The sequence below is a fragment of the Salmo salar genome, chromosome 11 (assembly GCF_965601325.2).
Source record: "Salmo salar chromosome 11, fSalSal1, whole genome shotgun sequence".
In the NCBI taxonomy this organism is placed as follows: Eukaryota; Metazoa; Chordata; class Actinopteri; order Salmoniformes; family Salmonidae; genus Salmo; species Salmo salar.
Genome location: NC_138301.1, coordinates 108,745,419 through 108,757,281, shown reverse-complemented (window position 1 = coordinate 108,757,281; position 11,863 = coordinate 108,745,419).

Sequence of the window (11,863 nt, the reverse complement as noted above, 5' to 3'; positions counted from 1 at the left end):
GAGGCCCTGACTGTAACAACACTGCTGTCTGTGGTAGAAGTAGAGGCCCTGACTGTAACAACACTGCTGTCTATGGTAGAAGTAGAGGCCCTGACTGTAACAACACTGCTGTCTGTGGTAGAAGTAGAGGCCCTGACTCCAACAACACTGCTGTCTGTGGTAGAAGTAGAGGCCCTGACTCCAACAACACTGCAGTCTGTGGTAGAAGTAGAGGCCCTGACTCCAACAACACTGCTGTCTGTGGTAGAAGTAGAGGCCCTGACTGTAACAACACTGCTGTCTGTGGTAGAAGTAGAGGCCCTGACTGTAACAACACTGCTGTCTATGGTAGAAGTAGAGGCCCTGACTGTAACAACACTGCTGTCTGTGGTAGAAGTAGAGGCCCTGACTCCAACAACACTGCTGTCTGTGGTAGAAGTAGAGGCCCTGACTCCAACAACACTGCAGTCTGTGGTAGAAGTAGAGGCCCTGACTCCACAACACTGCTGTCTGTGGTAGAAGTAGAGGCCCTGACTCCACAACACTGCTGTCTGTGGTAGAAGTAGAGACCCTGACTGTAACAACACTGCTGTCTGTGGTAGAAGTAGAGGCCCTGACTGTAACAACACTGCTGTCTGTGGTAGAAGTAGAGGCCCTGACTCCACAACACTGCTGTCTGTGGTAGAAGTAGAGGCCCTGACTGTAACAACACTGCTGTCTGTGGTAGAAGTAGAGGCCCTGACTGTAACAACACTGCTGTCTGTGGTAGAAGTAGAGGCCCTGACTCCAACAACACTGCTGTCTGTGGTAGAAGTAGAGGCCCTGACTCCAACAACACTGCAGTCTGTGGTAGAAGTAGAGGCCCTGACTCCACAACACTGCTGTCTGTGGTAGAAGTAGAGGCCCTGACTCCACAACACTGCTGTCTGTGGTAGAAGTAGAGGCCCTGACTCCACAACACTGCTGTCTGTGGTAGAAGTAGAGACCCTGACTGTAACAACACTGCTGTCTGTGGTAGAAGTAGAGGCCCTGACTGTAACAACACTGCTGTCTGTGGTAGAAGTAGAGGCCCTGACTCCACAACACTGCTGTCTGTGGTAGAAGTAGAGGCCCTGACTGTAACAACACTGCTGTCTGTGGTAGAAGTAGAGGCCCTGACTGTAACAACACTGCTGTCTGTGGTAGAAGTAGAGGCCCTGACTCCAACAACACTGCTGTCTGTGGTAGAAGTAGAGGCCCTGACTCCAACAACACTGCAGTCTGTGGTAGAAGTAGAGGCCCTGACTCCACAACACTGCTGTCTGTGGTAGAAGTAGAGGCCCTGACTCCACAACACTGCTGTCTGTGGTAGAAGTAGAGACCCTGACTGTAACAACACTGCTGTCTGTGGTAGAAGTAGAGGCCCTGACTGTAACAACACTGCTGTCTGTGGTAGAAGTAGAGGCCCTGACTCCACAACACTGCTGTCTGTGGTAGAAGTAGAGGCCCTGACTGTAACAACACTGCTGTCTGTGGTTGAAGTAGAGGCCCTGACTGTAACAACACTGCTGTCTGTGGTAGAAGTAGAGGCCCTGACTCCAACAACACTGCTGTCCGTGGTAGAAGTAGAGGCCCTGACTCCAACAACACTGCTGTCTGTGGTAGAAGTAGAGACCCTGACTCCAACAACACAGCTGTCTGTGGTAGAAGTAGAGGCCCTGACTCCAACAACACTGCTGTCTGTGGTAGAAGTAGAGGCCCTGACTCCAACAACACTGCTGTCTGTGGTAGAAGTAGAGGCCCTGACTCCAACAACACTGCTGTCTGTGGTAGAAGTAGAGGCCCTGACTCCAACAACACTGCTGTCCGTGGTAGAAGTAGAGGCCCTGACTGTAACAACACTGCTGTCTGTGGTAGAAGTAGAGACCCTGACTCCATCAACACTGCTGTCTGTGGTAGAAGTAGAGGCCCTGACTCCAACAACACTGCTGTCTGTGGTAGAAGTAGAGGCCCTGACTCCAACAACACTGCTGTCTGTGGTAGAAGTAGAGGCCATGACTCCAACAACACTGCTGTCTGTGGTAGAAGTAGAGGCCCTGACTCCAACAACACTGCTGTCTGTGGTAGAAGTAGAGGCCCTGACTCCAACAACACTGCTGTCTGTGGTAGAAGTAGAGGCCCTGACTCCAACAACACTGCTGTCTGTGGTAGAAGTAGAGGCCCTGACTCCAACAACACTGCTGTTGTTGAAGTCACTATTGTTATTCACTGCTGCTCTTTAATTATTTGTTTTTCTTATCTCTTACTTTTTTTGTGCTTTTCTTTTGTTGGTATTTTCTTAAAACTGCATCGTTGGTTAAGGGCTTATAAGTAAGAATTTCACTGTAAGGCCTACACCTGTTGTATTCGGCACATGTGACAAATACAATTTGATTTGATTTGTCTGTGGTAGAAGTAGAAGCCCTGACTCCACAACACTGCTGTCTGTGGTAGAAGTAGAGGCCCTGACTCCACAACACTGCTGTCTGTGGTAGAAGTAGAGGCCCTGACTCCACAACACTGCTGTCTGTGGTAGAAGTAGAAGCCCTGACTCCACAACACTGCTGTCTGTGGTAGAAGTAGAGACCCTGACTCCACAACACTGCTGTCTGTGGTAGAAGTAGAGACCCTGACTCCACAACACTGCAGTCTGTGGTAGAAGTAGAGGCCCTGACTGTAACAACACTGCTGTCTGTGGTAGAAGTAGAGACCCTGACTCCAACAGCACTGCTGTCTGTGGTAGAAGTAGAGGCCCTGACTCCAACAACACTGCTGTCTGTGGTAGAAGTCAGAGGGGGGACAGGGTTGGGAGCCCTGGACGCAGGGCAGGCACAGAGAAGCCTGCATTCCAAACACAGCTGCCCACTGAATAAGTCAGGACACCCAGAGAATTAGAGGAGCAAAACATTTCCACATACTATATTAAAACAACAGCATGAGAGAGAAAGAGTGGGAGGGAAATGAAAATCTTCTCTGTTTCTCAGACATTCATCAATGCAGTACATTGCCTCTGCATATACAGGTCACCAAAGGTACAGATGTACCTAGTGAAAGACTAGCAGGAAGAGTTAATGAGACACGAGAGAGAGAAGAGAAAGAAGTGATGGCATGAGAGGAGTGAGAGACATGAGGTGACAGATGAAGTGAAACTAACCAGAGGGCTGACAGAGAGGTGACTCTCCAGAGAGAAAGCAAAGGAGGGAAAGAGAGAGTAAAGGAGTGAGCAAGAAAGAGAGAAAGAGAGAGAGAGTAAAGAAGAGAGAGAGAGAGAGTGAGTAAAGGAGAGAGCGAGTAAAGAGAGAGAGAGTAAAGGAGAGAGAGAGAGTGAGTAAAGGAGAGAGAGAGTAAAGAGAGAGAGAGTAAAGGAGAGAGAGAGAGAGTGAGTAAAGGAGAGAGAGAGTAAAGAGAGAGAGAGTAAAGAAGAGAGAGAGTGAGTAAAGGAGAGAGAGTAAAGGAGAGAGAGAGAGAGAGTGAGTAAAGGAGAGAGAGAGTAAAGAGAGAGAGAGTAAAGAGAGAGAGCGTAAAGGAGAGAGAGTAAAGGAGAGCGAGAGATTGAGACCTAGATGTAGAATTATACAGAAAGGGAGAAGTCACAGCAGGTGAGACAGATCAGGTGTGTGAGTAGCGGAGAGAAAGAGACTAAATCATAAATGTCCTAAATTGTTAGAATAGATTTGTTTCACCTTATTACACACACCAGAGGAAGAGAGCTTATTAAGAGGAAACAGAGCTGGTGGAATGCGTGGGAGACGAAGTATGTTTGTTTTTGAGACAGCAGGTGTTATAAACAAACACTTGAGAGATTACAGGGGTTAGCAAACACTCCAGAATTTACAATCTTAATAAAAAATACCTGTCACGATAGGTGAGTTGTAATGATGGGGAACAATCTTGTGGCTCTGCCAAAACATCTGCAAATTGACAGCTTGATCGACTCCTGTTCCTATGGAGTGACTTGCCTCTACTCTTGTGCTGATACATTTATGAGTCATATATCTAGACACCTAGCAATAGAGTTGTTTATGTTGAAGCCAGTATTGCGATATTACTATAACAATATCATAAGTAGCTACTCTGAGCTTGTATTAATAAACGGTTGTGGCAGTAAAGTAGTAGTACTATAATGGATGTGTTGTAATCAGATTAATAGATTTATAATAAGGTAGGCTAGTCTTTAAATTAAGCAAGTGACAGACAGCAATCGCAGAGCTCTACAGCTCATGTAATCAGAAAATTGCTAAAATGCAGAAAGCACCATTTGGTAAATACTGCAAGAGCAGAGCCTGGTGTAGCAGTGATGGGGTCATCTGAGGGGACGGAACTCAGGTCTGGACACAGATTGGAGGTCATCACCCTCTAATTGAAAAATATATTCTATTCCAACCCAAGTCTTCTTTTGTGGGGGATTTGTATCTTGTCCAGGCAAGAAGGCAATCTGAATGTGCAAAACATGGTTTTCTCCTGTTCACTGGTATTCACCTGTTTAATCTCCTCTGGTTGAGTTTACAACACTCCAAAATAGGAATCAATATTATGGAAGTTGGAAAAGAACTGAGTCAGAGGTAAAGAGTCCATTCCAAAAAGCAAGAGGAGAAGAAACTGCTTGCTTTTCATGATTGTTGTAAGGGCTGTCGTCGCAAGAAAACCAAGATGCAGCGGAGGTTGTGGATTCATTATGAATATTTAATAAAATGAACCACTATAAACAAAACATAAAACAGCAACGACAGCAAACAGTCCTGTCTGGTCAAAAATGAACGAGACAGAAAACAATCACCCACAAAACCCAAAGGAAAAATAGGCTACTTATGTGTGACTCCCAATCAGCAACAACGAACTTCAGCTGTGCCTGATTGGGAGCCACACACGGCCCAAAACAAAGAAATACAAAAACATAGGAAAATGAACATAGAACACCCATCCAATGTAACACCCTGGCCTAACCAAAATAAAGAACAAAAAACCCCTCTCTATGGCCAGGGCGTTACAATTGTAGACATGACTTTTAGCTCTTGGCCAGTGGAGAGTTTTATTGAGTTTTAGTATCAGGCATCCACTCAGAAAAGCATTAGCGGAATCAGAAATTGTCATCGCTGTAGCTGTACTCAAAGATCATAAGATTTATCAAGTGACAGAAAAACTGACCAAAAGCATGGGAAGTGGCTGTTACAAGTGGCTGTTACAGCCCATCAAAACAGAACTGTGCTCTGTTGGGTATTACACATCCAGAGTAATGTGTGGCTAATTCAGTGTTGCCCCCATAGGAGAACCATTTGAAGAACCCTTTTTGGTTCCAGGTAGAACGCTTTTGGTTCCAGGTAGAACCCTTTTGTGTTCAATGTAGAACCCTTTCCAAAGAGAGTTCTACATGGAACCAAAAAGGTTCTCCTATGGGGACAGTCGAAAAACCCTTTTGGAACCCTTTTTTCTAAGAGTAGCACAGCATAGGAGCCACTCGGCTACCATCAACCAGCACCCAAAGGGTTACACCTCATCCTTCATATCGCTTTCTCCAGGCCCTAGCGGCCCTCTGTACTCCCCTCACTCCTCACCCCTCACCCAGCTCCCTCTCTAAAGTAAGTTATTCGTTCACTTATTTATCTTTTTCTGCTTGCTCCAGCAGGTACATTTAATTTCTTTACATTTTATCAATTTTGTTTTCTTCTGAGAATTTGTAAGGGTTTCACTTGGCGACTGCAAGGATAGATAACTCTCAAACCCTTTCACGTACACACATGCAGGGCACATACTCACACACGTGCCACACACACACACACATGAACACACCCACGCGCACACACACACACACACACACACACACACACACACACACACACACACACACACACACACACACACACACACACACACACACACACACACACACACACACACACACACACACACACATGAACACACCCACACACACAGTTCCCCTTGCTTTCTCCCTGGGACATGCATTTCCTGGTGGGAGTCGGTCTGTCTCTCCTGATGTGATACAAAACATGTGCAGTTCTAAAAACTTCTTAAGACATTCACTCAATTTAAGTTAAAGTGGAAACAACCCACTGGGCACACACTGATTGAATCAATGTTCTTTCCATGTCATTTCAATGAAATTACTTTGAAACAACATGGAATAGATGTTGAATTGATGTCTGTGCCCAGTGGGAATCTTTTACACGTGTGCCTCCCAGCCATTTCTGCCTGCCGTCATGAACAAGGGCTATGATCACACTACCCTCATCCTTTAACCTTCTTCTTTTTTCCTGATTCCACTTTTAGTCTTTTCTGCATCCTGAATTAGCTTAAACAAAAATGACGATATGAGCACTCATCCAAAAGGATACTTTGGAAGCTATGATTTGTATAGAATAGATAGGCTCACCTATATTCTCATTGAAATGGGGGGGAAAGGGATTAGCCTAGCACCTGGACACACCACCTCATTTCAACGTGAATAATATTTGTTTGAGATGTTGATCAATGTGAATACAACCTCTTTTCACCCACTCAAAATGTTGTTGAATTCCCAATGTGTTACCACTATGATTTCAACCATCTAAAAGCAAAACCAAATTCTAATTGAAAATCTTTTTTTATGATTACATAAGAAGACATTTATTGTTACAGTAACCTCAAAAGTTGGCCTTAACTGTAAGATGGCCTTAACTTTAGGCTATTTACTGTATTACAAAAGTAATATTGAATTGTGTTTGGTTGACAAAGCAAACAAATATCAACATTTAAAGGAGATGTAGCCACTGCTTGAATGGTTCCATCTGAGCCACTGGCTTAATCCCATTCTTTACCTTTTATTTTTGGTTGAGATGGAGATGTGAATCCAACATATCATTTGTTGTATAGCTGACAAGATAATAGGCTATTTACTGTATTGCAAAAGTGATGTTGAATTGTGTTTCGTTGTCAATGCAACAAAATATCAAGATTTAAACAATATGTATTTTCTGGTTGGATAGTTCCATCTGTGCAACTGAGTCTGGCTTTAATTCCAATTTGTCTACAAATGAATAATTGATATGATGGATTCACGTCTCCATTACAACCAAAAATCAGAGTAAAATCTAAATCAAATCAAAAATCAAATCAAACTTTAAATGCACTTTAGATACAGGGAATGCTGCTGTTTTACGGGCTCCTAACCAACTGTGCTATTTTGTGTGTCTTTTCGCATTGTTTGTAACTTATTTTGTACATAATGTTGCTGCTACCGTCTTTTATTACCGAAAAGAGCTTCTGGAAATGAGAGCAGCGATTACTCACCTCGAACTGGACGAAGCAAAAGATATACTTCTCCCCCGAGACTAGGCCCAAATCCCTGTTATCGCGTGAAGAAAAGACGGAGATACAGGGGGCGGAGGTCGGGGTGCCTTGTGAGAATTCGTCGGCAAGTGGGTAAACCGCCTCTACCATCTGTCCTATTGGCCAATGTGCGATCACTGGGAAATAAACTGGATGATCTACGATTAAGACTATCCTACCAATGGTACATTAAAAACTGTAATATCTTATGTTTCACCGATGGATAATATAGAGCTGGCTGGGTTTTCCTTGCAGCTACATCTGGTAAGATGAGGGGCGGGGGTGTGTGTCTATTCATCAATAACAGCTGCTGTGCAATGTCTAATATTAAAGAAGTCTCGAGGTATTACTCGCCTGAGGTAGAGTACCTCATGATAAGATGTAGACCCCACTATCTACCGAGAGAGTTCTCATCTATATTATTCGTAGCCGTCTATTTACCACCACATACCCATGCTGGCACTAAGACCGCACTCAACAAGTTGTATAAGCCTTTAAGAAAACAAGAAAATGCTCATCCAGAAGCGGTGCTCCTAGTGGCCGGGGATGCAGGCAAACTTAAATCCGTTCTACCTCATTTCTACCAGCATGTCACATGTGAAACCAGAGGAATATTCATTCTAGACCACCTTTACTCCACACACAGAAATGCATACAAAGCTCTCCCTCGCCCTCCATTTGGCAAATCACACCATAATTCTATCCTCCTGATTCCTGCTTACAAGCAAAAACTAAAGCAGGAAATACCAGTGACTCACTTAATACGGAAGTGGTCAGATGACGTGGATGCTACGCTACAGGACTGTTTTGCAAGCACAGACTGGAATATGTTCTGGGATTCATCCAATGGCATTGAAGAGTATACCAACACAGTCACCGGCTTCATCAATAAGTGCATCGACGATGACGTCCCCACAGTGACCGTACGTACATATCCCAACCAGAAGCCATGGATTACAGGCAACATCCGCACTGAGCTAAAGGCTAGAGCTGCCGCTTTCAAGGAGTGGGATACTAATCTGGACGCTTATAAGAAATCCCGCTATGCCCTCAGACGAACCATCAAACAGGCAAAGTGTCAATACAGAACTAAGAGTGAATCCTTTTACACCATCTCTGAGGCTCATCAGATGTGGCAGGTCTTACAAACTATTACGGACTACAAAGGGAAACCCAGCCATGAGCTGCCCAGTGACGCAGCCCCCAGGTGGTAAGGGTAGGTAACAACACATCTGCCACACTGATCCTCAACACTGGTGCCTCTCAGGGGTGGTTGTTTAGTTCCCACCTGTACTCCCTGTTCACTCACAACTGCGAGGCCAAGCACAACTCCAACACCATCATTAAGTTTGCTGACAACACAACAGTGGTAGGCCTGATCATCAACAACGATGAGACAGCCTATAGGGAGGAGGTGAGAGACCTGGCAGTGTGGTGCCAGGACAACAACCTCTCCCTCAATGTAAGCAAGACAAAGGAGCTGATCATGGACTACAGGAAAAGGAGGATCGAACAGGTCCCCATTAACATTGACAGGGCAGTATTGGAGTGGGTCAAGAGTTTCAAGTTCCTTGGTGTCCACATCACCAACAAACTATCATGGTCCAAACACACCAAGACAGTCGTGAAGAGGGCACGACAACACCTTTTCCCCCTCAGGAGACTGAAAATATTTGCCATGTGTCCCCAGATCCTCAAAAAGTTATACAGCTGCACCATCGAGAGCATCCTGACCGGTTGCATCACTGCCTGGTACGGCAACTGCTCAGCATCCGATAAGGCGCTTCAGAGGGTAGTGTGTACGGCCCAGTACATCACTGCGGCCAAGCTTCCTGCCGTCCAGGACCATATACTAGGCGGTGTCAGAGGAAGGCCAAAAAAACTGTTCTCTCTGCTACCCCCCTTTGTTTTTACACTGCTGCTACTCGCTGTTTTTTATCAATGCATAGTCACTTTACCCCTACCTACATGTACAAATTACCTCCTCTAACCTGTACCCCTGCACACTGACTCGGTACTGGTACCCCCAGTATATAGCCTCCACACTGACTCGGTACCGGTACCCCCTGTATATAGCCTCGTTATTGTTATTTTATTGTGCTACTTTCTTTTTTTTTTACTTTAGTTTATTTAGTAAATATTTTCTTAACTCTATTTCTTGAACTGCATTGTTGGTTAAGGGCTTGTAAGTAAGCATTTCACGGTGGTATTCGGCGCATGCAATCAATCAAATTTGATTTGATTTGATTTATTAATTTTCTTAGACTTATGTTTGAGATGGAGATGTGAATCCAACATATTTATCATTAACTTGTAGATTCCATTTGAAATCATCTAAAGCTTGAAAACCTAGGCCTACAGTATATGTATTGTCTATTTTTAGATGAATCCTGAGCTGAATTTAAGAAAATTGCTGTTGATAACTCCCAAAATGCTATATAGGCCTAAATAGCCTCATTGATGATATATGATTGATAAAGTATGGTTACATTTCATTTGCTCTGTTAAACCTACCCTTTGGAATTACTTTGATAGCAACAATTAATCTATTAAGTGGAGATTTCGCAACAATCATTTTCACGATAGCACATTGGTAATAGTCAGTGACAAATATCAATGCTGAGCTTGGTTAAAACCCTGGATGGGAGACCGAAGGGATAGCTGTAGATAGATCGACTCTCCAGTAGGAGGTGCTGCCCAGCCTATTGTTTTTTTTTATTATAGTGGATATTACATTGAAGATCTGATGTTTTTTCAAGGGTAAAATTTCAACATATTTTATACAAGGTTTGCCTATATTGAAAATTGGGTTCCATGTTACATAATCCTGTGGTTGAAATTTCACCCTCAAAACAACAGTCGATGGCTTTCCAGTGTATTTTCCACGTAGATTCCATGTCACAATACGGTGGCAAATTAAGTTGAAACAACATTGATTTAAACAGTTTGTGCCCAGTGGGTACTGTGTCTAATGTCTTCAGCGAAAGAGCCTGCAGGTGATGCAGATGATTCTAAGTGATGTTTTCCTCCATCCACCCGTTTAATCAGGCCAACTCCAACTACAGATGTGCAGCAGGGATCATGCATGCCTCATTCTCTTGTACACACCTGGCTGGTTGGCTGGCTGGCTGGCTGGCTGGCTGGCTGGCTGGCTGTGTGCCCACCAATCCTTGGACTTTCCTCACCTCGGGCTGATAGTACAATATCTGTACAGACAGACATGCTGTCACAATAAAACATGTTTTAGGGAGTTATTTACCCAGTCTCACACCCACATTTGAAAATCCCTACAATATTTGGGCTAGGCTACTCCTTATGTGGTCACTCCCCCACCCTGCATGCATCAGAAAATGTATAGGCCTATTTGAATCCCAGAGAATGATATGCTCTTATTAAGGATATATAACCAAATAAGGGCCTATAACCTACATTAGGCACGTGATGTGGCTCTAAGGCCTACATCTAGTCTGAGAATTCGTCTCACAGATGCAGGCAGCTCTGATAGAATGGCGCCCATTACACAAAGCCATTAACGGATTAAAAGCTTTCCGTCGTCTTCTGGTTGCGTCACCAACCTCGTGCTTTAGCGCAGTCAAAGTAGAAGATGGACTCCCCGGAGAGTTGAGCAAAAAAGGAATCAGAAGATATTTCACTGTGAGCGAGGTGAAGACTGTTGATGGCGGGAGTGAATCCGCTCGAAAAGGGCGGGAGAGATCCCAGGTGTGGAGGCTCTCCCGTCTAGAAAATTACCATGGTAAGTACTTATCAAGCACTTTCGCAGGGTAAATCATCGTTCCCCACCATGGCAGCGATATAGACGTGAGGAGATGCTCAGTAGTTGAATTAAATCCAGCTTCTCTGCATTCTAGAGCTATGGGTTGTGGATTGGGTTAGACTACTAGCAGAGTCAACACTTTGGGTACATCATTAACTTTTTCGTTTTCTACGTGGTTGAATTTGACACAAATTAACAGAGGCTTTTTAGGTTGTTGTCAGTGCTGCACTGGCCAATAGTCATGGAAACAAACAGGATTTGTTCTACACCTAGACTAGTTCTACACCTAGGCCTAAATAGGGTATATTTCATTTTAGAGCTTAAGAACCAGTCAAGGCTTTGGTTATTAACAACAAACATATTAGTCAAGGCCTTGATGATTAACAGCAAACATACTAGTCAAGGCCTTGATGATTAACAGAAAACATACTAGTCAAGGCCTTGATGATTAACAGCAAACATACTAATCAAGGCCTTGTTGATTAACAACAAACATATTAGTCAAGGCCTTGGTGGTTAACCACAAACATATTAGTCAAGGCCTTGGTGGTTAACAGCAAACACACTAGTCAAGACCTTGGTGATAAACAAAAAGAATACTAGTCAAGTCCTTGGTGATAACAGCAAACATACTAGTCAAGGCCTTGGTGGTTAACAACAAGAATACTAGTCAAGGCCTTGCTGATTAACAACAAGAATACTAGTCAAGGCCTTGGTAAACAAACATACAAACAACCATTGGCAGGAAGTTAATTCTCTGTATAAGTA